The 27901-nt window shown below is 39.2% G+C and overlaps 2 pseudogenes; both read right to left on the bottom strand.

The window, feature by feature from the left end:
• Window positions 1-408: 408 nt before the first annotated feature.
• LOC110196690 (COP9 signalosome complex subunit 8 pseudogene) lies at window positions 409-1035 on the bottom strand (annotated as a pseudogene).
• A 672-nt stretch (window positions 1036-1707) lies between these two features.
• On the bottom strand, window positions 1708-13093 carry LOC110196688 (putative E3 ubiquitin-protein ligase TRIML1 pseudogene; annotated as a pseudogene).
• Window positions 13094-27901: the final 14808 nt, after the last annotated feature.

Raw genomic sequence — 27901 nt, forward strand, 5'->3', positions numbered from 1 at the left:
TCAGGGTCACTGTCTCCTTTCACAACATGTACCTCACTACCAGCAGTGGGTACACGGAAAACATCAGCAGAGAAGAGCTAAGATTTACCAAGTCAGTTTGCTAACAAAGAGGTAATTGTCTTTGCCAACCTACTACATTTTAAATCCATTGACAGAGACAGGTAGTTTCCCCATCAGAAATCATTACAGATTAAAGCCTAACCACATAATACTGTTGTACTCTGAATTAATAAATATCATGGGACTAAGAAGGTGTTCAATGGTGAATTCAGCACAATGTTTGAGGATATATATATATATATATATATATATATATATATATTACATGTATATATCTAACACATGTAGTTTATCCCAGGTTAATGAAGAATATTGGGGTGCTTCATCCAAGAGAACACAATGAAATTTCTAAGTTTGATCTTGAACAGAAAAGACTTCCAACCACTTCTCAAGAAAAGCCAGGTAGTCAGTCCATCTGGCTGATTGTTATTCATCAGGGATTGGTGGAACTGGAGCAGGCTCTGATAAAGGAATAAATCTGTTCAAGGAAACGCTCGGAAACCTGGCTTTTGGGGCACTTGCCATCCTAGCTCTGAGACACTGTTTCTTTCACTGCTTCTTCTACAGGAAGTCCAACAAATGCAGGAAAATCATCAGCAATAAAATATTTGCCTGAGAAAACAGTACAAAGGTGCATCTTCTTGTGGCATCTCTGAATGCTTCCATGATGGGCTGAATGGACTCAGGCCACTGATGAGAGCGGAAGGTCACATAGATTCCTGACAAATTTCCCTGCCAGATTCTTTGTCCTACTGACCAGATTCCCCCAAGCCCAGAATTCGCAGTTTTCTTGCAGGAGGAATTTATTTTCAAAGATAATTGGCATTATTGTCATTGTGGAGTAGAGAACAAGGGGCTGCCCACAAATGAGGGGCGTGGTGATTCCTCCAGAAGCCCCAACTCCTGGTTCCTGCACTGATTCATCAGCTTCTTAAAGCTGAAGGTGGTGTTGTCCAGCATCATCACCACAGGCATCTTCCCTGACTGCACTGGGCCTGGGACTTCTTCTCCTCCACCGTAGCCACCGAGGCCAGGTCCTAGAGCTTGCTGCTAGCCTCTGACCTGGGCTCTCTCAGCTTTTGAGACCAAGATCTTCTTCACTTCTTTATAATACTTTTTTTTTCTGTAGAGGTTTTGTATTTCCTGATTCAGTGGAAATTCCTTGAGTCTACTGTGGAACTCTTTTTGTCTTGAATTTCAGTGCTATCAACTTTCACAGCCTAAGACATCATACAAGAGAATCATTCTCTCTTTCAATTATTCATTTGTTTGTTTCTTTGCTTGTTTATTCATTCATTTGTTTATTTATTTAGCATTCTAAATTTCCTTCTTCATCCTTCCCTACCTGAAAATTATTGTCTCCCTTTTTGCTTCCCTCAGTCCTTCTCTCTTCTTCCTTTTCTGCCTTCCCTTCCAACTGATCTCCAATTTAGGTGCCTGCATATCAGCTACTATTTTTTTTAAAGCCCTCATTCTTTATACCAAGTGAAAACAAGAGAGACTTTATTTTTATTGGTTTTGATAATCATACATCACTTTATTGGCCATCTCAACATAAGTTCAAGTAAATAGAAAGCCCTTTTTAGTATCCCTTTCAGTCACTTTCATTGAAAGTTACCCATAGTAATAAGCATCATTGACAGCCTTCTACTGATTATTAATAGGGCAGATAATGAGTGATCCAGGGATAATTTCTTCTTTAGGAATGCCAAAAGAAAAGTAAGGGCGAAGAGGCCCTTCAAAGACTGTGTTTGGGGAACTGTGGATAAGGCATCCATCCGTGACATCATAAAATGCTAAATGTCCCTTTTCATAATCAAGAAAAATGCCTATTTTGTATACAGGCTGAATCAATTGAAAACAATTTTGTGAATTCAAAAGGACAAAACAATTTCCAAATGTGCAGCCTGCTAGGGTCCTTATACCCTCAGATGAGGAGAGTTTCCCCTTTCTGCTGACTGAATCTTTACAGATGCCAAATTCCCACACTGTCTCATCTCCCACCTCCACTTCCCAATAATGTTTCCCTGAGGTGAAGGTCTGGGCCCCCAAAACAGCAAGAACATAGTCAAATCTCTCTTTGTTGTCAGGCAGGTCCTGGGAGACACTTCCATACTGGACCTTCTTCAAGTCCTCAGACAGGATGAGATGAGGATTGGCTGATTCAGGATCAAGAGTTATATCCCTCTGGAAACTCAAGAGCACTTCTCTCAAGCCTGTGATGGACCAGGTGGTCAAGCCAAGGGAAGGAAGCTCTGGTTCTTGAAGTAGCAGCTCCTTCTTCCTTTCCCTAGTACCTTTCATAGCCTGCAGCATTTCCAAGGGCACCTTGTCCAAATTCTCCTCTATTTCTACAATCCTTCCTTGCAGATTCTGGATTTGTTGGGACAGCTTGGCCTTGCCTTTCTCCAGTTTGACCAGATTGTCTTTAGATTCCTGGTCCATTTCTTGCAAGTATTGATATTCTTCATCCCATAAGAACCGGTGCATTTTCCCATATTCAGAAATAACAGAGCATTTCAAAGTGGAGGCAGCCTCCTTACAGTGAGTCTCTCTCCTTCTCACTTCATCCAATGCCATTTTAAATTCCTCTTCTTTTTTCTTTAAGACAGTCAGTGTCTCCTGGAGCTTATCCTTGCTCTTGTCAGCAGCTGTTTCTAAGGGAAGGACTTGATGGTCCTTGTGCTCTGGGGCTAATAAACAGCAATCACAGAGGACTGTCTTGTCTTCCTCACAGAAGAACTTCCTTTTTTCCTTATGTTGATCACAGGTGGTCAGGCCCACCATACTCTGCAGCAAATGAGGTCTGAGCATTTTGCCAGTCATAGACAGATTCTACAGGTTCCCTTTGGACATCAAATCACTGTATTTGATGACTCCTCTGCATTCTGGGCAGTTTAAGGTTTTATTGGCTCCCTCCTTGCACTGGAGAAGACACTCTGTGCAAAGCTATGGCCGCATGTGACAGTCACTGGGTCAGTGAAGTAGTCCAGGCAGATGGAGCAAGTGAGATCTGTCTGGAGGTTGTCAATTAAGTCTCTTGCATTTGTATTCCTAGGCCTCTGGTTCCTTGCTTCTCAAATATCCCTGGCAGGAGAGTTGATGCTGTCTCTTCCCCTTGAGCTCTGGCAGCAAAAGATACTAGCACTGAGTTGTGGGAGTCCTCTTATGTCTCTTCCTCTGCTTTGCCCCTCCCTTTACTCCACCCCCAAAAGTTGAGAACTCCTAACTTTTGAGAGGGCTTCTAATCTCTGCTTTAGAGCTGAATTCTCACCTCTCTTCTTATCCCACAGCTCTAGAAGAAAACAGCTTGTACTTCCTCTTAGTACTGGCAAAGTTCTCCTAATTGGGTCACTTAGCAATAACCCATCTCATTTCCAAGCCTCAGGACATCACATTTCTGTTGTTCTGAGATGGAAACAGGGTAAGAAACACCCCCAAAACATCATCTCTTTCCCCAAACTGCCTTCTCCCTATAACCAACATATGTGTTGAACTTTGGTATTTCCCCCCTAAGCACCTCTTTTTTGTCCCCTCTCTCTGTTATGATTAATTGATTGGACCAACATGGTATTATTTTTTTTTAATATGAAGATTTCTTTTTTTCTTTTTTTAAAGGGAGACTTCTGATTCCTTTCTTCTCACATATTCCACTCATAAAATAAAACACCAGCTCTTTTTTTTTCCAGAGCTTTACCAACAAAAATTTCAGAACTGACTTTTCAGTGTCTTTTACTTTTTTAAAATTTGCCCCTGTAAGCTCCTCTTGTTACCCCTCCTTCAAAAGGTGAGAACTCCTATGTCCCAAAGTGTTTCTAGTCTTTGCAATGGGGCTGAGTTTTCATCAATTTCTTTTTTTCATAATTATGACCTTCTCTTGTTCACAGCGGTGTTCATGTGAAGGCACTTTAAACCAGAGTTTCCTGCTCCTTCAATCCTTCAAGTCAGTGGGGATGGGGTAGAAATGACTGGATTTTTTATTAAAGACACAGTGACGGTAACAGTAGTGTTTTAGATTGCCTTCTTTGGTGTGATAGCTCTGAGAAGAGGGAAAGGAAGTTCTACAGGGGAAGAACAAGGGTATAAAAAATAGAAGGTAGCAATAAAAGTTTATTTTGTAAAAAGCTTTGCCTCAGTTTCCTGTGTTTTGCTCATCTGCTGATGTCTTATTCATTAAAACTATTCATAATGCCTTTATTTTTGTAGATGTCTTATTTTCTTGACTCAGTGGAAGTTCCATGAGTCTACTCAGCTCCTCTATTGCATTGTTTCTTACTCAGGGACCAACAGCCTTTAAAAAAAATAATTTTAAAATTTATTATCATCTTTCTTGAATGTGTTCTTCATAGCATCAATTTTTCTTTTTCATTTTTTGCATTTAATTTTTATTTTTTCTCAATTACAAGTAAATAAATTTAGCATTACTTCTTTAAACTTTTGAGTTCTAAATTCTCTTTCTCTCTGCTCTCCCCCCTCTTTTAAAAGGCAAGTAATTTGATATACATTATGATTGTGTACTCAGTCAAAAACATGTCTGTATTAGCCATGTTGCAAAAGACAATACACACTCGAAAAACATAAAAAAGATTCCTCTCACCCTGTTTTGGAGAGGCAGTCAGGATGAAGCGAATTGCCCAGGGTCACACAGTTAGTATCAAGAGTTTGAAGCCCGATTTAAACTCACATCCTCCTGACTCTTAAGGCCTGAGCTCTATTCTCTGCACCACCTAGATGCTCCCCCCCCCTTTTTTTCTTAAAGTATACTTGAGATGGCAAATGAATTGGGATAGGGCATTCATGTCTGGTAATACAATGTTTAAAAATCGCTCATGTAGGTACCTATGATTTACTTTATTTAATTGAATGTGAAGCAGAGGAAAAGGTTGTCAGGTATAAGAACACATGTAAAGAGCACAAGAAACTTTAGTTTCATGTCCAGGGCAATGGAACTTCTATTACTATAAAGTAAAAATGCAGGACTTTGCTCATATGGATAAATGTGTGATGCTAACAAAGCTCTACAGGATGATATTGTTCTTTACAGAGTGCCTTGCCCATCACAAGATTATAGTTCCTTAAGGTCATAGGTCTAGTGCTAGAAGTATTCTAAGAGGTCTTCTATATCCTGCCCTCCTTATACTCATATAGATTTCCAACTCTTACATATAAGGAAATGGAGATCTAGCAAGAGTAAATGTCTTAATCAAATGGGAGCTTTAAAAGTACCCAGTAAATTAACTAAATTAACCAAAGGATTATGACAATGACTTTGTTTTTGTTCAGTCCAACTCTTTGGGATTCCATTTGGAGTTTTCTTGGCAAAGATACTGGAGTGATTTGCCATTTCCTTCTCCAGCTCATTTTACAGATGGGGAAACTGAGGCAAACAGTGTTAAGTGATTTGTTCAGGGTCACCTAGCCGGTGAGTTTCTGTGGCCAGATTTGAACTGAGGAAAATGAGTTCTTGACTCCAGGCCTGGCACTCTACCATTGTGCCACCTAGTTGCCCTTTATATTACTACTTCATATTGAAATTACCCCTCAACAGTGATAAGGCAGGGCTGTGGGTTAGTTACTTCTGCTTTGTATTTGACAGGAACAGTTGATCTGTAGTTGTCTTTTCGAATCATTAAATCTTTTTCCGGCTTAGTTTCTGAGTTTCCTTTCTTTCTGAGGTTAATAGTATCATTTAAGAGGAATAAAACAGATAAGCAACAATCTTCCCCGTCCCCTATACCCAAATAACACAATTCCAGCTAGAATGGCTGTTAGGATAAAAAAAAATTGGGAGTAAAAATTCCAGATTCTGCCTGTTTGGTCTCAAATTGCTAATAAGCAGCTGTAGGACATTTGCCTCAATGGGAAACTGGTCTTTCCCCATATCCATAATGTTGAAAATGCTTTCTAATCACATTTGAATGTGGAACAGTAATGACTTTACTCCAGTAAGAAAGGCTAGATTTCTGATTCAAATCAGTTCTCCTAAGTCGAGAGCTATTTTCAAACTTTTTTCTTTCCCTGAAACATGTAGTGATTTGTTTATTTTTGTTAGAAAGATAGCCCTGTCCCTATGCCAGGGAATTTTCAAACATCCTGCCACCAACATCTGCACACAGAATAGAATGCTTTGGAGGGTCAGATGAAAAAAACAAATTTCCTTGGTAAAGAGTGATAAAGACAGCAGTGTTTCTGTGAAGATCTACAGAATCTGCAAAAGAAGTTGCCAGTTAAATTATATCAGTAAACCATTGTGATTAAGCCAATGTTTCAGTGTGAAAAAGGGGTCTGAGTCTATCTATCCTAAGCAAATACATTATAAGATTTTTAAATTTTGTATGACCTTTTTAATTTGATGTGGGTCCTCCAGTGCCCAAGATCTCATGGTTCATAGCATACACTGACAATTATATTCTAACTAAATGCTGGTAGGGATGCACCTAGGATTGCAAAGGGAATCACTATACATACATACATATATATATATATATATATATATATATATAATATATATATATATATATATTCTTACAGGCAAGCACTGCAAGCCTACTCAGCTTTTTCTAAGTGGATAGTTTCAAAATTTTGTCAGTTAACTAAATATTTCTGTCACTAGGAATGGAGGTTTGCAAGGCTAAGACATAGAAACAAGAGGACTGCAACACATACACAGCAAGCCAGTTTGGCTTGCGTAGACCGGCCTTGATTCTTGCAATCTCCTCCCTCAACCTTGATGCACTGCAGCTGAATCAATCAGGGGGAAATTTGGATGAATTGGCACAATGACCAGAAGTATATTTTCCATTGTACAGTTGTTCTGCTACATTTAGACAGAGCTTATGCCTTCAGAGCCAATGCAATGCTTGCTGCAATCCTCTCCTGGGGTGATTGGGACTAATTAAAATGTTTTGGGGGAGTAGAGATGAGAAAACAATCAATTTCAGCCGGTACTGAGAACCGACTTTCAGCTACTCAGCTGCATTTCTGAGCCACTCACAGTACTAGAAATGTAGCCTGTTAGGAAAACCTGTGGGCTGCACTTGTTTGGAAATGCCAAAGAAATAATTCACTTTTGAAAAATGCTTAATCATATGCTATAATATTATTTCTCCAGCAAGTCTTCTAGGGTATAGGAGTACTGGAAAGGAGTCAGACCATTGATGTGGGGCATACAAATAAGAATTTGGCTGAATGTCCCTGTTTTGTGGCCTTAGAAGGAAGACCATGCACCATTGAGAGGCCCTGATGATTCTTAAATCCCTTAAGAAATTTACTGAGTGGTTTCTGTGTTTATGTGTATTGTTTTGTTTAGTTTAGTTGTTTTCTGAATGAAGATAAGCATCACCTGAAGAGGAGATCCCCGGTTTTTTCCCCTCCCTCTCTAAAACAAGACACATATTTATATGGTGATTCTTTCTGAGGGTTTTAAGGTTTTCAGAGGATAAAGAAATAAAGATCAATGTGGGGGGGGAGGGGTGATTTGAATGGAACAATGAATGCAGCTTCAACATTACTTATTTATATGACTTGAGCCAACCTAAGATTTTATTAGTGAAGGGAATCCCCCACAAAAAACTCCCTCCAGCAGAAATCAGAACTTTCTCTGCAACTTACAGACTTAGTTGACTGGAGCCATTAATAGGTTAAGTGACTTGCCAGGGTCACACAGCCATATATGTCAGAGATGGGACTTATAACAAGGTATTCCTAATACTGAAGCCGGATCCTCTGTCTATCATGTGCCCTCTACACCCCCTCACATATTTCCCTTACACCAAAAACATATATATATATATATATATATATATATATATATATATATCACACACACATATATATATAACACATACATATATATAACACTCATATATATATATATATATATATTTACATGTCTGTATATATTCTGACTATTAAAATGAATGCAGAGTCTTAGAAGACAGTTGATACTGTTAGGAAATATCTAATAAGTCCAAATAAACTGTAACTTATATATGTTACATACCTAGGAATTTCACATTTGTCTTAGAAGGGCATAATTTCTCCTACAAAATCAGAGGATGTTAAAGTCCTAAGGGACCTTAGAGATCATCTAACCCAAGAATTCTCAACCATTTTTGTATTACAGACCCTTGATGATCTGGTGAAGCCTCTGTACTCCTTCTCAGAATAATGTTTATAAATGTATAAAATAAAATACCTAAGATAATGAGGAAAATTATATTGAAATAAAATTATTAAAATATTTTTAAAAATAATTTCATGTGACTCTAGGTCAAGGACCCCTGATGTAGCCTAAACCCCTCATTTTATAGATGAGTAAACTGAGTCTTAGAGGAGTCATTTGACTTGTCCATGGTCACACAGCTGGTGAGACACCAAAGTCAGAATTCAAATAAAATCTTTTGATACTCAGTTCCAGTGTTTTTCCCCTTCATCCTGCTGCCTCATTGACTCCACTGTTTGTGCTCCCTATCTTCCTTTCTCCCCTCTCCTTTTGACTAATACTGCCTGAAACTGATCCATCCTCCCTTTTCCCCAAGCCTGGGATCGTGGGACCATGGCATTTTGAATGGGAAGAGAGGACATTTAAGAATGACTTAGTCCAGCCCTCATTTTACAGACTACTGTAAATCTTGACTAAGGACTGGACTAAGTCCAACACTCGTTTTATAGGCAGCTGCCTCTCCCACAAATGTAGCTCCTAGTGCAGTTGAAGATATGGGCAAGAAGACTAGGGTTGGTGAGGGAGGAGGGGAGAACAAACTTCTAAAGTTCTCTCTCCCTTCACCACTGTTCAATGCACGTCCCAGGTGTCCTTCCCCAATTCCTTTGATGAAACACCCAGAGAAGACTGTGTTTCCTGTTCCTCTGAAATGTAGCTGTCTAATTTTAGTACTTTCTGTACACAAAGACTCCATTAGTACCTAGAAGTAACCATTCCTACTTAGCCTAAGTGGAAGAAGTGTTGAGGGCCTTTTAAATTTTGCAAGTGGAAAGAGATAGTGAATTAGAGCCTGAGATTCACAGAATTAAAGAAAAGAAACGATGGGGAAGCCAGCCTAGGAATAAATTGATGAATAAGTGGGGCTAGGCAGATGGGACAGAAAACATTTATTAAGCACGTGCTATGTACTAAGCAATGTGCTAAGAACTGGGGATGCAAGGAGGAAAACAAAACAATCTCTGTTCTCAAAGAGTTTGAATTTGAATAGGAGAAGGCAACAAATACATTAAGTTTGATATTCAACTCAGATAGAAAGGCTCAATGGTCCTTAGGGTGCAGAATCAAGGCATATAAGAATGTATCCTCTTTTCTTTTCCTTTCTTTTTTTTATGCTTAGTTTTTATTTATTTATTTATTTTAATTTATTTATTTTTAGTTTTCAACATTCACTTCCACAAGATTTTGATTTCCAAATTTTCTCCCCATCTCATCCCTCTCCCCACCCCAAGACGGCATGCATTCTGTATACCCCTTCCCCTAATCTGTCCTTCCTTCTATCTTTCCCCCCTTCTCTTAACCCCTTCCCCTTCTATTTTCCTGTAGGGCAGAATAGATTTCTATGCCTCATTTCCTGTATTTCTTATTTCCCAGTTGCATGTGAAAACAATTTTTTTTTAACATGTATTTTTAAAACTTTGGGTTACAAATTTTCTCCCTTCCTCCCTCCCCACCCACCCTCATTGAAAAGGCAAGCAACTTGATACAGGTTATACATGTGTAGTCATGCAAAACACTTCCATAGTAGTCAGGCTGTGGAAAACTAAGTATATTTCCCTTCATCCTGCCCCATCCCCCATTTATTCTATTCTCTCTTTTGACCCACTCCCTCTTCAGAAGTGTTTGCTACTGATTACCCCCTTCCCCAATCTGTCCTCACCTCTATTATACACCTGCTCTCTTGTCCCCCACCCTTTTCCTGTAGGATAAGATAGATTTCCATACCCAATTGAATATGTATGTTATTCCCTCCTTAAGCCAAATCCTATGAGAATAAGATTCACTCATTTCCTCTCACCTTCCCTTATTTCCCCTCCACTGTAAAAGCCTTTTCTTGTCTGTTTCATGTGAAATAATTTGCCCCATTCTACCTCTCCCTTTCTCCTTCTCCCAGTATAATCCTCTCTCAACCCTTAATTTTATTTTCCAGATATCACCCCTTCATCTTCAACTCACCCTGTGCCCTCTATCTGTCTATCTACCTATCTATCTATCTATCTATCTACATACTTACAATTTTTTCCCCTCCAACTACCCTAATACTGACAAAGGTCTCATGAGTTACAAATATCATCTTTCCATGCAGGAATATAAACAGTTCAACTTTAATAAGTCTCTTATGATTTCTCTTTCCTGTTTACCTCTTCATGTTTCACTTGAGTCTTGTATTTGAAGATCAAATTTTCTATTCAGTTCTGTTCTTTTCATTAAGAATGCTTCAAAGTCCCCTATTTCACTGAATGACCATTTTTTCCCCCTGAAGGATTATACTCAGTTTTGTGACATAAGTGATAGTTGGTTATAATCCTATCTCCTTTGCCCTCCAGAATATTCTATTCCAAGCCCTCCAATCCCTTAATGTAGAAGCTGCTAAATCTTGTGTTATCCTGATTGTATTTTCACGGTACTTGAATTGTTTCTTTCTGGCTGCTTGTAATATTTTCTCCTTGACCTGGGAACTCTGGAATTTGACTACAATATTCCTAGGATTTTCCCCTTTGGGGATCTCAGCAGGTGATTGGTGGATTCTTTCAATTTCTATTTTGCCCTCTGGTTCTAAAATATCAGGGCAATTTTCCTTGATAATTTCTTGAAAGATGATGTCTAGGTTCTTTTTTTTTTTATCTTGCCTTTCAGATAGTCCAATAATTTTTAAATTATCTCTCCTGGATCTATTTTCAAGGTCAGTTGCTTTTGCAATGTGATATTTCACCTTGTTTTCCATTTTTTCATTCTTTTGGATTTGTTTTACAGTGTCTTGATTTCTCATAAAGTCACTAGCTTCCAATTGCTCTGTTCTAATTTTTAAGGAAGTATTTTCTTCAGTAAGCTTTTAGACTTCCTTTTCTATTTGGCCAGTTTTGCTTTTTAGGGCATTCTTCTCCTCATTGGCTTTTTGGACCTCTTTTGCTATTTGGGTTAGGCTATTTTTTAAGTTGTTATTTTCTTCAGTATTTTTTTGGGTCTTCTTCAGCAAGTTGTTGACTTGTTTTTCATGATTTTCTTGCATCACTTTCAGTTTTTCCTCTACTTCTCTTACTTGCTTCTCAAAATCCTTTTTGAGCTCTTCCATGGCCTGAGACCAATTCATATTTTTCTTGGAGTCTTTAGATGTAGGAGCTTTGACTTTGTTGTCTTCTTCTGGTTGTATGTTTTGATCTTCTTTGTCAGCAAAGTAAGATTCTATGGTCTGACTCTTTTTGTGCTGCTTGCTCATGTTCTCAGCCAATTACTTGAGTTATAAAGTCTTTGTTAAGTTAGGGGTCTGCTTCCAGTGTGGAAAATATACTGTCCCAAGCTTCAGGGATTTTGTGCAGCTGTTTTCAGAGATACTTCTAGGGACCTGTAAATTTTCAGTTCTTCTAAGGTGGAATGATCACGGGTGAGATGTCTACTACTTTCCTGGCCTGTGGTCTGGTCTATGAGTGATCACAAGCACTCTTTTCTGTCTTGGAACTGTGAGGAGGATTCTCTCTTCATAGCCACTAAAGCTCCACCAAGCCAGTGCTCCTCCTTGCCCCAGGACCACCACGCAGAACTGTGGCCCAGATCTAACCATGGGCAAAGCAAGAGAATCCTGCACCAGCAAAGACATCCCTGCAATCTCCCTCTGATCAGCCTCTCAATTCCCCTTCAGTCTGTGGTCCAGAAGCTCCAGAGGCAGCCACCATCCCAGGGCCACACTCTGGCTCTGGGGCTGGGCCCGCACCACGCTTCCCTCTCACTGCAGGCACAGACTTTTCTTATTGACCTTCTAAGTTGTTTTTGGTGTTCATGGGTTGAGAAGTCTGGAAACCACCACAGCTGCCTGTAAATCAGTCTTCTGAGGCCTGCTCCAGGTTTGCTGAGGCCTACCTTGCCTGCATACCCTAACTGTATTCCTCTCCCTGCTTGGCGTGATATACCTTCCTGATCAACCATTGAGGTTGTCTTGGGCTGGAAATTTGTTTCACTCTGTCTTTTTGTGGGTTCTGCTGCTCTAGAATTTGTTTAGACCCATTTTTATAGGTATTTGGAAGAGTTTGGGGGAGAGCTCAAGCAAGTCACTGCTTTTACTCTGCCATCTTGGCTCTGCCCCCCAAGAATGTATCTTCTTTAGTGTCATTTCCTTTGATAAAGACATATTCCTTGAATCCAATAATGATGCCAAGGATTTTGATGGTGACAACTTGCTTTTCTGGGTTTTCAGGGACCATGACTGTTGAGCAGATAAGTGACTATTGCATCTTTCCAGTGGCAGTTGCCGGGTCAAATCTCCATAAGGGCTGTTCCTCTGGACAATAACTATGAGGCCTAGTCTGGAAGCAAAGATGGTGGTATGAGGGTGGGGTGATTGTTACTATTGGTGGGGCTTTTGGGAAATATGGGGAGAAAGGCTACACACTGGTAGGAGGGTTTAGACCTACAGCAAAACCCTCATGTCTTAAACCTTGGTCTCTCCACACTCACGCTTCAGCATCCATACTGCTAACGCCCTATCACTACACTATTTATAGGGTCACTCGCTACCACTACTTTTGTGTGAGCCAAGGCTAGATGGCCCCTTCAGACTGAGCCAGGCAAACACCCCCTCAGCTAGATAGTGGGCAATTTCCTTGTTCTGTCTTGCACTCTCTCTCCTCACTCCCAGAAAAAGTACAAAAAGTGAAATTTGTTTTGAAAAGTCTCGCATGTTCCCTTTTCAACCAAACTTTCCCTACTCTTAGCCACCTTAGTGTGGGGGTAGACACTCTCAATCTCACTTGCAGTAGACATTTCTTCTTCACTAACACAGAAGCTGATAACAGCTCTTGGATTATCTATCTCTTTCATTTTAATTAACCATAGACTCTCTAAGCCTGAAAAGCCTTTAAGAAGGAATGGCTCTCCCTATGACAGGCTGATAGTGGAGATATTTGAAGAGAGAAAGAGGGATTTCTTGGCACCCTTTAAATCATACCATACAGGCGTCTGATTATTCTGTTTATCGGTAACTGATTCTGGCAGTTAGTCAAGCCGAGAGGGAGACTGTGAAACAGGTACATCTGAGCTTATATGCCATTTTTGACTTAAGTTCAGGAAAATAAAGAAAATGCTGGAAGACAGTATAGTATGAACACTGAAAAAGAGTAAGGCTTGGCCTATACTGCCCATTGAAGAATAGGCAGCTTTGTTAACCAGCATGTCTGACATTATTTTTTATGGGGGATTTTATCCTTTCATTCTATACAACTGAAATTTCATTCACTCAGATATTTCAAAGTATACATTTTGGAATTGCATGGGGTCAGAAGCTTGTTCTATCTTTTGTTTTTCCCAATGGTAATATGAATGTGAGCTGATATTAGTGCATACATCTTAGATCTGAAAGCAAGGAGGAATTGAGTTTGTGTGATCTTCCATCAGGCAGTTGAATTAGAGCTCACGGATAAGCATTGCTACACTTACTGCAAGGGTGTGACTTGTCAGTCTGTGCTCTGGGGGATTTACAGGATTTCAGTGGGAGTTATACAGGAAAGGATGAGGTCCACATTTCAACAATTTAAATAAATACAGTTTTGTTCTTGGTAAATGAGCATTACAAAATACTTTCTTGCATTTTAGAGGCAGCCTTCTCCCCCCTTCACCAAACACACACACAAAACCAGGCAGGATTCTAGAATAACATTTCCATGCCAAACTCTGGGTTATGATTTTACAAAATAAAATAACTGTTTCATAAAAATTCTGTTCATTCAAAAATACTGCATTATTATTGACTACTTCAATTAAAAATAAAATTATTGATGTTTTTCTTTTCTTTTCTACATTACTATTCTCAAAGGATCGAGAGTTGGAAGGAGCCTTTAAAACCATCTAATGTAACACCTTTATTTTACAGATGGGGAAACTGAGACCCACATAGGTTAAGTATCTTGGTCAAGCTCATATCCTTAGTAGAGATCAGGTATGGGATTTGAATATATAGTCTTAAACTCCCAATTCAATATTTTTCCACTGCATTATGCTGCTTTTAAAAACAAAGGGCTGCTTCAATTGCTCAATTGTACAAACTCTGTACTAGAAAAAATGTAAATGATACATAATAATCGATCATACCCTTATCATGAATTACTAAATGAATTCAATTGAATAAGAATTTATTAAACTACAAAGATGAGAGAGGAAAAAGGTCCCTTTCTTCAAGGAGTTAAAGTCTATTCAGGGGATATGACATCTATACAAACACATAAGATATAAGATAAAGTGTGAAAGGATGATGGACAGAGTCAGACAAAGGACCATCAGGAAATGTGAGTAGGGTAAGAGGACTTTTTCTTGTTGGTCAAGGAAGGTATCAAGAAGAAGGAAGTGCAGTGTTGTATGCTTCAATGCAGTGCAGCATACTTTAATGTGGTGCAGTGTACTGTGCTGTAGTGCAGTGCAATGCAGTGTACTGTACTTTAGTGTGGTGCAGTGTAGCTTAGTGCAGCATGGTGCAGTGTGGTGCAGTGTAGTTTAGCACAGTGCGGCGTACTATAGTGCAGTTCAGTGTGGTGTGCTGCAGTGCAGTGCGATGCAGTGCAATGCAGCGTACTGTAGTGCAGCCTAGTGTGGCGCAATGAGCATTGTGCGCTGTGGTGCAGTGTGGTGTAGTTAAGTGCAGCGTGCTGTAGTAGTAGCGCGATGCAGCATAGTAATCTGTAGTGCAGTGCAGTATTGTGAAGTGCTATCCTGAAGGAAGACAAAGGTTTCATTATACAGACAAATAGACAGTGAATTACAAACTTCAAGAATGAAAATAGAATGGAGCCAGAAGGCAATAGGATTATAGGTCCTGAATGGTACCTTGAAGACAGAATTTGGCCCCCTTATTTTTGTGTAGGGGGAAACAGAGACCCAAACAGATTAAGTGGCTTGCCTAATAATAACTACAATAATAGCTAGTGTTTATATAATATTTTGATGTTTGCAAAAGATTTTACATCTGTTATCTTATTTAATTCTCATAAAAACCCTGCAAAATAAGGCCTATTTTTATCCCTATTTTGCTGATGAGGAAACTGAGATGGAGAAAGGTTAAGTGGCCTTCCCAGGATCATGCAGCTAATAAGTTTTAGAGGGAGGATTTGAACTCAAGTCTTCCAAATTTCAAGTCTACTCCTCTATCCATTACACTAGAGGTAGGATGTGTCAGAAGTAATATTTGAACTCAGATCCTCAGGAACCAGACCAAAGGACAGATGGTAACCAAGTTAGCGTAGACCAAAGAATAATGTAACCTAAGGCTGTATAGTTAATCAGGCACTACCAGGTCAAGAGTTAATTTATGGTCCACTTTTTAATCTGTTAATGATTAAATAATCCTAACTCTATAAAATATAATTATTATATTATAATCTTAGTATTTTAAAACTAGAAGGAATCTTAGAGATCACTCATTTTGTTTTTCTCATCATTGAGATCACATTATTTGTACAAATGTTTCTTTCATACTTTACGTTTGCAGTTCATTTCTTTTCCTCTAGTAAGTGATGAAATTCCTTAATTGGAGCCAGATGAAAGATGTCAGTAACCTAGAAGACCCAATATCCCTTATCAGAATTTTTTCTGATTACACACATCAGGGGAAAGAAATTCTGATTTTGTTTTTCCCCTAGATTGTCTTTCCTTATCTTCTCACTGATGGTTCACCCCGGTTGAAGAGATAGTTCTATCTGTATTGTGTTAATTAAACAGGAATTTCTAAATAAATTCCAGGGCTTTAGTTTTGCTGGAGTGGTCTTCTCTTTGGAATGGTTTAGAATATGTATCAGTTTGATTTTTCATAATAACTGTGTATTTCTCCGCCCCCTTCCTTTTCCCCATCTCCTCCCCTTCTTCTTTTCCCCTCTTCCCCTCTCCCTCTCCCTCCCCTCCACTCTCACTTTCTTTTTCCCTTCCCCTTCCCCCACCATCCTCCTTTCTCCTCCTCCTCCTCCTCCTTCTTTTCTTCTCCTTCTCTCCTCTCTCCTCTTCCTCATTCTTTACACTGTCTTTTTTAAGCACACTGCGCAGCAACACACCACACTGCACAATAGTGCACTGCACGACAGTATACTATGCTGCATTGCACTGCACTACAGCACACTGCACTGCACTAAAGTACACTACACCACACTACGCTGAATGACGCTACAGCACAGTACACTACACTGCACTACACTACGGTACACTATATTACACTGCACTACAGTACACTCCATTGCACTACACTGCACTGCAGTACAGTACACTACACTGACCTACACTGTGCAGCACCAAGCTATACTATACTACACTGCACTGAACTTCACTGCACTGCACTGCGCCACACAGCACTAATTACACTTCACTGTACTGCACCACAGTACACTGCACTGCACTATACTGCACTACAGCACACTACACTTCACTGCACTGCACTGAACTGCACTACACTAAAATGCACTGCAGGGTACTACAGTACACTACACTGCATTGCACTACACTGAAGTACACTGCACTTCATTGCACTATACTTCACTGCACCACACCACACTACAGTACACTACACTGCACTATAGCACACTCCATTGCACTACACTGCACTCTGGTGCACTACACTGCACTGCACTATACTGCACTATGGCACACTACATTGCGCTGCACTCCACTGTGCTATGCTGCACTGAACTTTTGACTGAGTCCAAGTTTCACAGAACAAATCCTTTTCTTAAGGAGAAGCTTGGATTCAGTCAAAGGGCTGCACTTGAGGACCTAGAGGGCCATGTGTGGCCTTGAGGCAGAAGGTTCCCTACCTCTGTAAAATCTATCAGATTTAGGATATCTGTAGTGATCCACAGCTGTCTGAGGTAAGAATTGGACTCCTCAAGAAAGTCTGGGAGCTTCTGCACAAATTCTGAATTGGACAGTAAGCTCTTTGAAGGCACAAACATGGTCTTACATAATTTTTGTATCTCCTCAAGGACCTAGAACAGTGATTTACCAACTGTAGGCATTAACAAATGTTTGCTGAATCAATGAATGGAATAATTGAATGAATATATTGATGGTTTTTCAGACCAGAAATTTGTTTGCTGCCTCACAGAGATAGCTCACAGGGGGCCTCGTCACTGTTGATGGAAAGTGGGTTTCAGAGAATTTTCTTTCAAAGGTGAATATGCAATTGTTTTTCATATTTTTCACATATCCATTATGTGGAATGATTCACAATCTTCATTTTAATTCTAAAAAACTTTCATGATCTGATGAAGATCCTCAGAGCCCTAGTTTGTTTGTTTTTTTACAATGTTAGTAGACCCACCCCTTGAATATTTTAATGTCTGGCACATGCTGTTAGAATAGCCTACTATAGACTTTGCAAGATGTCAGAATTGCAGTGGGGGCAGGGAAGACTAAATGTACTGCCTGGCTTTCAGTTGGTGGGTAAAAAACAAGCATTTCAATGCAAGGTGTATTTAGGAAATTCATCATCATTTTCAAAATCATGCTTTGCATCTCTATGTGGGAATATGAATTCCTATCCATTTTTGCCAGTAAGGCAGAAAAATTCCTGCACTCAGCATCCTAACTTATAATGACATTATCACTGTAGCAAAAGTAGAAAAAATATTTCATATATTCATAGGATAATTACATTAAGGAAAAAGATTACTGTCCATTCGTCTTACTGATTGTACTAAGCCATCTGTGCTTGTAAAAATAATAATAAACAATGAATAGCATATGTCATCTCCACTCAGATGTTTAATAATAATTAGATAATGATCCCCAAGAAATCACTTGTTAGCCATGATAATTGATTAAAGGTAATTATTTTTGTAATAAATAATAATCAATGATTTCTACTCTTATTTATTTATTTAAAATGCTGTGGCCACAGCAAACTTAAGCAGCTGTGCTGGAAAATTAGTAATTTTGTTGAGCTAATAGCTGATTTTCCACCAATCCATATCCAAGAATGGTCTGTTGGGTTTATAACAAGTGTTTCTAACATACATTTTAAAAAAAATGAAACTGCTATAAATATCCTATCTGCTTGTTTGCTGTTAAAAAATAAATTACCTCTGTACAACTTCTAACTATATTTAAAGTGTACAATGATTAATCTGACAAAAGCCAGAGTAAATGTGGGAGTAATGGGGCATTATAACCCAAGTGAAATTGTGCTGACAAAATGCAAAATTTGGATTCTGGAAAAAGAAAACAAAGTCTAACAGTCTATCACACTTACATACTTTTCCAAATGCATCATCCATGATTTTAGTATTGGACAACTTACTAAGCCATTTCAAGAACTGATGTGTAACATTAAAAACTGACACTTGCTATAATAAAGAGGTGACTAACAAACTGAATCATGTACATTTCAGCCATAAAACCTTTTGGAATACATATGTCTCATGGCAATTATTCTGCTTTTATGTGCTGGAAAAATGTGTAGGGCCAAAGAGAGGCTTCAGAATACTTCTGGCAGCTCATGATAATCTCCAGGAAGAATATGACCCTGGAGTTCCATATTCAATGAGTAGAAAGGGCCTAGGAGTTGTCTCAGAAGCTGTTACTCATCCTTAATACCTGTCATGCCCTGGAAAGATACAGTGAAACTGGGTTTGTCTCAGGTTTAGCCCTCGTGAAGCCAAACTACTTATAAAGAGATTATGATCTTCCACATTTAAAGGAACAGAGAGGATTCAGAGAAGGGAAGGTTTCTGACCTTCTCCTCCCCTTCCCCACCAGAGGCACAAGGAAATGGCTTTAGGGATGTGCACATTGTTTTAGGATGTTGTTTTGACATTAGAAGCACACAGGGGTCATCTGGTTAAGACCTTAGAATCTCAGAGAAACCTCAGATACTATATAGCTTGACTTCACAAATTTAGTCTCTCTTCCAGTTTTCATTTGCCCAGGTTAAACCCCACCCCTGCCCCAACCCCTACCCCCAGTTCCAAAAAGTCATCATTATATGGCAATATTTCTCATGCTGTTACTCCCCTGACCACTGTCCTCTGGACTAGCTTATCATCGACCTTCTAAAAGCATGGGTAGCTTCAGGAAGAAGGTGTTATTGGGTCACTAGAATAAGTAATATGGTTGTTTACTGATTATTAGACAACTTAAGGGACCTTAGAAGTCACTTAGACAAAATCTCTTAGACAAAATCACTTAAACAAAATCTCACATTGTGCAGGTGGGGTAATAACTACCTAGAAATGGTAAATGATTTACTCAAGGTCATACCATTAGTAAGGGGCATAGCTAGAACTCAGATCTTCTGATTCTTGGTCTAATGTACTTTCTAATCTGTACCATGTTATTGAGACACGAGTTCATAATTATAGGACTTTTGCATTTTAGAAACAGAAATGTTCATGTGCCCCTCGCCTTGTAATAGTTGTAGAAGACTGATGAGGAGAACCTGATCATCTCGATGAGGATAGAGGGATGAGGTGACTGAGGTCCAGAGAGTGTTCAATGACAAATACTTTGTGGCAGAGTCAAGATTAGAATCTAGGTCTCCTGATTCCCATTTCAATGTTCCTTCCATCATACCACTCTTCTTCTAATGTAAAGATGTCTTGGATGAGGAGCCCCTCAAGAACATCAATCAATCAACAAGTAAATATTGAGCACCTATAATGAGCATGGTGCTGAGAACACAGAGACAGAGAGAAAGACACAGAGAGAGAGACAGACATAGAAAGAAAGAAAAGAGAGACACAGAGAGGAGAGACAAATACAGAGAGATGGAGGAGAAGAGAGACAGACAGACAGAGAGACAGAGAGAGAGACAGAGAGAGACACAGAGAGAGAGAGAGAGAGAGAGAGCTGCATTCTTGTGTTTCTGATATTCTGATGGTATAGGTGGAAAAAGTATGACATTTCATGTCTGAAGGAGGTTCAGATCCTACTGGTGTCATTTATTAGCTGTGTAACCTTGAACAAGTTACTTTGATTTTCCAAGCCTCAGTTTCCTCATTTTAAACATTGAGATACAACTTTTAATGGCTAATTTATGGGTTTTATAGGGGGAAAGGTTTTATAAAACTTTATATATATATATATGATACTTTCATGCCTCTGGATCCTCAGTGCCTGTTGCCTAAGAATCCATGGTATTATTGAGTAAAATAACCTAAAAGGAATTTGCAAAAAAAAATTTTATTGATGAAAATGATGATCATAATTATGACCAAAGCTCATCTGATTTAATTTATTGCTGTGCATGTGTGTGTATGTCTAAGTGATGTTTGTACATGCATGTCTGTGTGGTGAAGAAGGTGAAAAGAAACATTTTAAATCCTTTTTCTGCCTTTAGAATATTTGGAATGTCAATCACATTTGATAAATATTAATTTAACTACTGTGTGAAAGACATTAAAAATACTAAGAACTAGCATTCATTTAATACTTTAAGGTTTGGAATGCACTTCACATACAGTACCTCATTTGTACCTCGTTTGTTCTTTACAATAACCATGTGAAATAGGTGCTATTTTTATCCTCATTTTACAAATGATTAAGCTGAGATTGAGGGAGAGTAAATGACTTGCTTAGGGTCACATAGCTAAGTAAACACCTGACAGAGAATATCAATTCATATCTTTCCAACTCTGGTTCAATTACTTTAAGCCACTGAGCCATCTAGCTGTTTCATGAAATAGAAGAATGTTTAAGCCTAAAATTCTTCATTAGAATTTTAAGAAAACTGGTATATTCAACTGGGTAGAGCAAAAAAAAAAAAAAAAAGAAAAGAAAACCCCAAAAACCAAAACCCTACCTTCTTCCATTTTATTTTTAGAGAAATAATGATATGGATGTTTTTCAGAAAATCAGCCTCGTGCTGTTTTTTTTTTAAGTTGTCAAACTCACTTCTCCGGGTCCATCAACTCCTAACCCTGATATCTTACTATGCCATACTATTACCTCTAAATGGGGAAAAAAAGCAATATTCCAGAATACCATTATGTCATCCCATTCCTATGTAGACAAAAAGGTCCCATTTTCAAAGGCCCAGGCCCCCACTGACATACTCTTCAGCAAAAAAAAAAAAAATTGCAACAAAACAAATTTTGCTTCCCAAGGTGAATTCTGGCAAAGGTCACAGTAATCAAAAAGCTGTAGATGTGCTCAGGCTCTGTGATAATATTTGTCAGAGATAGGGCAGCCAGGACCTTGGAAATGGAATAGAACATCTTGGGTTTGATTCCAGGCTCTATCACTTCCTACTGAGGCTAATACCTCATTCATAAGATGGGCATATAAATAGCTGGTCTATGTACCTCACAGAGTTATTGTGAGGACTGAGTGACATGATCCACATGAACCGACTTTGCAATCTATAATATGCTTTACGCAGTGTGCCTCAAACCCTAGAGAAGTCCACACGTTGAATTTAAGTCCAAATTCTGACATTTATGTATGACTGGGGCAAATCTATTCATCAGTTTGGGCCTCAGTTGTTTTTTTCTTTTTTTTTTTAATTTCCTTTTCAAAATGAAAGGGTTAAGGAAATGATTTCTAGGGTTCCTTCTGTCTCCAACAGTCGGTGATTCTGTGGTAATAGTAAGAGAGAACCTGCAGAAAAAATCAAGAGTATGCCAAATGGTGAGGCTGTAAGGAGGCACTGGACGCTCTAAGGTAAAGCAGGAAGGTCCCAGAAGAGACTGAGCAATGTTGCAAGCCACGACAAGCTGGAGTAAGTAAGGAGTGACTACATGCCTGTACTGTGCAAAATTAATGTATTCTTTGTTTCCTGAGATTCCCTCACAATGTAGTCTCCACAGGCATGGGGCATTGCAATGGTGATGAGAAGGAGGGGCAGTGCCAGAGAAGCAAAGAGAGAAGGGTCAGAAATCTCAGGAGGACATGTAGAGAAGAATTCCTCTTCAGCTCAGAGGTGGCTGCCGCCGTTTGTCCTTCATTCTTGAAGAGCACCATTGGCATCAGGGAAGTGATGCCATGGCATGCAAGTGAACTGGATTTAAGTGAGGGAGGGCTGTGCAAGGTCATCAGCCTCACTTTCTCCTCTGGAGCCATCTGGGTCCAGTGGACAGATATGGATCAGGAGAACCAGAGATGGCCCAGAATGCAGTGGGGGACCTTGGCCTTTTCAAGCTAAGGTCTTGAGGAGTTTGAGCTCAAAAGTTATCCAGCAGCTGCAGAACCAGCTGGGAAGTATTCCATTCAGGATTTTTTCACATTGTATAAACATATCCTGTCCCATATTTCCTTTAAATTCTCAATGTGATTCAATTCAATTCAACCAATATCCTACCAGGTGCCTGCTACATTCAATACATTGTACTAAGCTTCTGTCTCTACACTTCCGCTACAATCACCCTCCTTCAGAATCTCAATTTTTTTCTTGTTTATCAATTAATTAACATTTATTAAGTAGCTACTATGATCCAGGCAGTGTGCTAGGGTCTGGGGTTGCTGGGGGGCTACTGATGGATACCTAAAAGGCCCCAGTTTTCCCACGTGGGCCAGTTCCTGGTGTTTGCCTGAGGCATCTGTTCCACCCCAGCCCACCTTGATTACTTAGTTAGCTTACTTGACACTCTTTAATCCCATCCAGGCCCTTTTCTAGTTACCTCCCAGACCACCCCAGGATATCTACCACTCCTTAATCCCAACCAGATCTTCTCACAGTCTTTTCTGTATAAATGTACCAATTTTACCCCCATTAAATTGCACAGATTCTTAGAATCTGGCCCACTTCTTATTGGTGTCACAAATATCATAGACTCACTAGGAATCTCTCCCACCCAACCAGTGTCATAATAAATTTGTTACTTGGATTAAAAGAAGGCTTGGGTGGTCAAATTGTCTTGAGGCAGACCCACCCTGTATTTTGGGGTTCTTACACCCCAAGACCTCATCAGGGATATAAAGACATAATCACTGACATTCCTGCTTTAAGTCTCTCTTCTCTCCCATCTATCCTTCGCTTTTCTCCCCTGGAAGTCTTTCTAATGCTCTATTCTATTCATGTTATTTCTTAATAATAGGAAGCTATCCTCTCTGGGCTACCTCCCCAACTTGGTATTCCAAGTTTTAGATTTAATTCCTAGGGAGTGACTATTACCTCAAATTCAAGGAACTCTGCAGGCCAGGCTATTAACACTGTATCTCATAATATCATCCCCTACCCCCAGCCTTACCACTGTCATTAGCCAGTAAACATAATTAGCTCAAACAAAGGTGTTTGCTAAAATAGCATAGTAGGAATAATAACTATAAAATATTTTCCCTTGCTCCCATGGACTTGGGACACATTCTTCCACAAATCCACTCACCATAAATTATAAGAGTAGGCCATATATCTAGGAGGTACTTTGGGAGGCAAAAATATAGGGAATTCATATGACCAAGGCCTTTGGAACTATAGGGCCCAAAGGTCCTTTCTGTTCTCCTAGTGTCCTCCTGCTTCTTCCCCTCCAGTGTTAACTTCAGTATTAGACATGTTGCTCAGATTGGTTCTCTGTGTCTGTTTCAATCAATAAATCAGTAAACACTTATTACTTGCCAGGCATTAGACAAAGCACTAGGGATACAAAAAGAGACAAAAGACAGTCCTTACCCTCAAGGAGTTTACAATCTAATGAAGGAGACAACAATCAAACACATATATATATAGAAACAAGCTATATATAGGATAAATAGGAAATAATTAACCAAGAGATACTAGAAATTTCTTGGAGCTGAGAGATGAAGTGTCTTGCGCATGGAACAGCAGGGAGCTCAATGTTACAGGATCAAAGAGTATGTGGCAGGAAGTTAGGTATAAAAAGCCTAGAAAGGTAAGAGAGACTAAGTTATGAAGAACTTTAAACGGCCAAACAGAGGATTTTGCATTTGATCCTGGAGGTGGTAGGGAGCCCCTGGAGTTTATTGAGAGGGCTGAGGGGACTGACATAATCAGATCTGCACAGCTTAAGCCCTGACTATAGGGTTAAAGTCTCTTTTGTTTCCATAACTGATTCTCTTCTTTGCAGTCAGGGGTCATTCTCCTCAGACCTGCCTTTGCCTCCACTGACTCTCTTTTTCTGCCGCGGTGAACCTATAGTTATGCTATAAGATATGATAGTAAAAAGGAATGAATAAGGAAGTTAGGAGATTGTTCCCTCTCCTACTGCCATCTGATAAAAGCAAGAAGTAATCTTCTCTCACCAGTTAGATTCTTTCTTCATAATTGTCCATTCTCTCTCCTGCCAGGGTTCACACTTCGTAATTGTCTCTGGGTCCACTCTTTCCAAAAGCTAGCTAGCTTTTTCTTTACAAATTTCCTTGAGGGCATGGCCATTCTTTTCTGGGCAATGGCAAACTATCCTTCTAATTTTATAAAAGAGAAGATCTTCACTTTTCTTTTTGAAGGAGTAATAGTGAAAACTTTTCATTTTGGGGCAGCTAGGTAGCGCAGTGAATAGAGCTCTGACCTTGGAGTCAAGAGGACCTGGGTTCAAATCCAGCCTCTGACACTTAACAGCTTATTTACTAGCTGTGTGACCCTGGGCAAGTTACTTAACTCTGATTGCCTAAGCAAAAAACAAAAACAAAAACAGAAACAAAACAAAACAAAAAAACCCACCACCAACAACTTTGCATTTTATTTATAACATTAAAAATCTTCTTATCTCTGTGATCTTCTTCTATTATTTCATTAACTGTGTTGGAGAAAGGGAATGGATTGATCAGGACTCTCCTGACCAACTTCTTCATCTCAACTGTAATAATAACTCATAATAGTATTTCATACCTTACAAAGCAATTTACTCACAACAATCCTGTGAAGTAGACAAATATGTTTCCTCATTTCTCATAAGAAATCTGGATTGGGAGCTCTCGAATTTGGCTATAGTATTCCTGGGAATTTTCATTTAGGGATTTCTTTCAGAGGTGATTAGTAGATTTTTTTTTTGGCAGTTGGGGTTAAGTGAATTGCCCAGAGTCACACAGCTAGTAAGTGTCAAGTGTTTGGTCTGAGGTGGGATTTGAACTCAGTAGATTCTTTCAATTTCTATTGAATTCTAGAGCCCTCTGGCTCTAAGATATCAGTACAGTTTTCTTTCATAATTTCTTGAAATATAATATCTAGGTTCTTTCTTTGGACATGGCTTTCAGGCAGTCAAATAATTCATAAGTTATCTCTCCTCAGACTATTTTTCAGCTCAGCTTTTCCAATAAGATCTTTCAATTTTTTTCTATTTTTTTTCCTTTTGACTTTGTTTTATTGTTTCTTGATGTCTCATGAAGTCATTAGCTTTCACTTGCCCAATTTTAATTTTTAAGAATGATTTTTTTCCATTGAGCTTTTTTTCAAAACCTTTTTTCCATTTAGCCAATTCTGGGTTTTTTTGGGGGGAGGGTGCGGGGAGGCAATTGGGGTCAAGTGACTTGCCCAGAGTCACACAACTAGTAAGTATTATGTGTCTGAGGCTAGATTTCAACTCCGTCCTCCTGACTCCAGGGCCAGTGCTCTATTCACTGTGCCACCTAGCTGCCCCAAAATGTTCTTAGAGACTTTTTTTTTTGTGGGGGTGAGGCAATTGGGGTTAAGTGACTGGCTCAGAGTCACACAACTAGTGAATGTTATGTGTCTGAGATCAGATTTTTAACTCAGGTGCTCCTGAATCCAGGGCCAGTGCTCTATCCACTGTGTCACCTAGCTGCCCCACCAATTCTGTCTTTTTAAATGTATTTTTTTCCACATTTTTGATGCCTCTTTTCCTAAGCTGTTACTTGTCTTTTCATAATTGTCTTGCATTGCTCTCATTTCTTTTCCCATTTTGCCCCTCCACTACTTGTATTTGATTTTTTTTTTCAAATAAAATTTTAGTTCTCACAAGAATTCTTTTTGGGGTTGTGTCCAATTCACATTTTCCCCCTCTGAAGCATTACTTATAGATGTTTTAACATTGTTGTCATCTTCTGAGTTGCATCTTGATTATCTTCATCACCATATAAGTTTTTACGATCCAGTAATTTTTGTTGTTTTGTTATTTGCTAATTTTTACAGACTATTTCTTGACTTTGAACTTTATGTTAAAGTTGGGCTCTGTTCCCAGGTGATGATGGGGTAGCACTGTCTCCAGTGTCAGGCTTTTCACACTGCTGTTTTCATAGCTAATTCTAAGGGTTTGGAAGTTTTTCATGCTTCCAAATTGGTATGATCTGGAAAGAGGTGTGGTCACTGCTCTTACCCAAAATGGGCCCCTGACCCCCAGGGCCCCTGTTCTCTTGCGACCAAAAGTGTTCTTCTCTGCCCTAGAACTATGACTTGAAAGTGGGTATAGGAAATGGAATTGCCATACAGCACCTGGTCCTGTGCCTAGTGCTAGCATAGGGGCCCAATGTAATCTCTTTCTGATCAGCTGCCTGATCTGCTTACTGTCTCTGGGCTGAGAGCTGCTAAAGTTGCTGCTGCCACTGTCACATTGTCTCCACGGCCTACAGCCGGTGGTGCTGTCATGTGGGTTCCAAGCCAGCCTCCACCCCAGTGTCATATACCTCTCCTTCTAACCTCTTCAGTTCTCTTGGGCTGAAAAATATCTTGCCCTGACCTTTTGCTGGCTCTCTTGCTTTAGAATTTGACTTGAGACATTATTTTCAAGTTGTTTGAAGGTGCATGTTTGGAGATTTCATCTTCTTATTCTACTCTGCCATCTTGCCTCCATTCCCTCTATTTTGATTTCATAAGAAATCCGAGACAGAGAGGTGAGACAATTTGTCCAAGGTTCATACAGCAAATATGACTTGGACTCAGGGCTTTTCCCTGCAGCACTCTTCATCATTCCATTCTTTCTTTTACGTGGTGATAGTGCTTCCTTTGCTCAAAATGCATCGATGGCTCACTGGTATCTACAGTATTTATCAGGCATTCACGATACTCTATCTTTTTCTCCAAGCCCAACCTACCCTTTCCCCATACAAGTGTCCTGCACGTAATTTATGAAACTACTCTCTGTCATTTTTTCTTATCCTATTCTTTGTTCACTCTGTTCTTTCACACTGGGAATAGACTCGCCTCTGATCTCCAGAACCTGTTAAAGTCCCTCCCATTCTTCAATGCTCCCTGACTCTACCTACCCCCCCCAGTTCAAAGTTGTCTCACCCTCCTCAAATTTTTCTTAGCATTTTTCTTATCTACACTCTTGTCCTTAGAATCATAGTAATTTGTATACATAACTTTCCCTTCATTAAATTATAGACTCCCTGAAAACAGATTCTTTATAGCATTCAGCATTTATCATAGTGCCTTGCACAAAGCAGGTGCCTAGTGGATGCTTATTAAATTGAACCCAGTGTCCATCTACTATTCCTTTCTTCATTTCAGCTACATTTTTTCCAGTCTTAGTTTTGTTCATCACCCCATCTCTTATCTCATTTCATCTCCACTTGAAATGAAAACTTACATTAAGAATGAATGAAAAATAATTTATTAGAAACTATATGAAAGGCTATGTGGTAAGGGCCAAATACTTTAAAGGAGTTCACTTTCTAATTAGGTGAGAAAATTAGTTAGGTGGTTTCAACTTTAAGTCAGATGGAAGGACCTATGATCCTTACAGTGCAAACAACAAAACACAAAGTAATGTACCATCTTTAATGTTATATTTGCTGATAGACAACATCCAT

The sequence above is a fragment of the Phascolarctos cinereus genome, unplaced genomic scaffold (genome assembly GCF_003287225.1).
Source record: "Phascolarctos cinereus isolate Bilbo 61053 unplaced genomic scaffold, phaCin_HiC Scaffold_7;HRSCAF=346, whole genome shotgun sequence".
NCBI classification, from domain to species: domain Eukaryota; kingdom Metazoa; phylum Chordata; class Mammalia; order Diprotodontia; family Phascolarctidae; genus Phascolarctos; species Phascolarctos cinereus.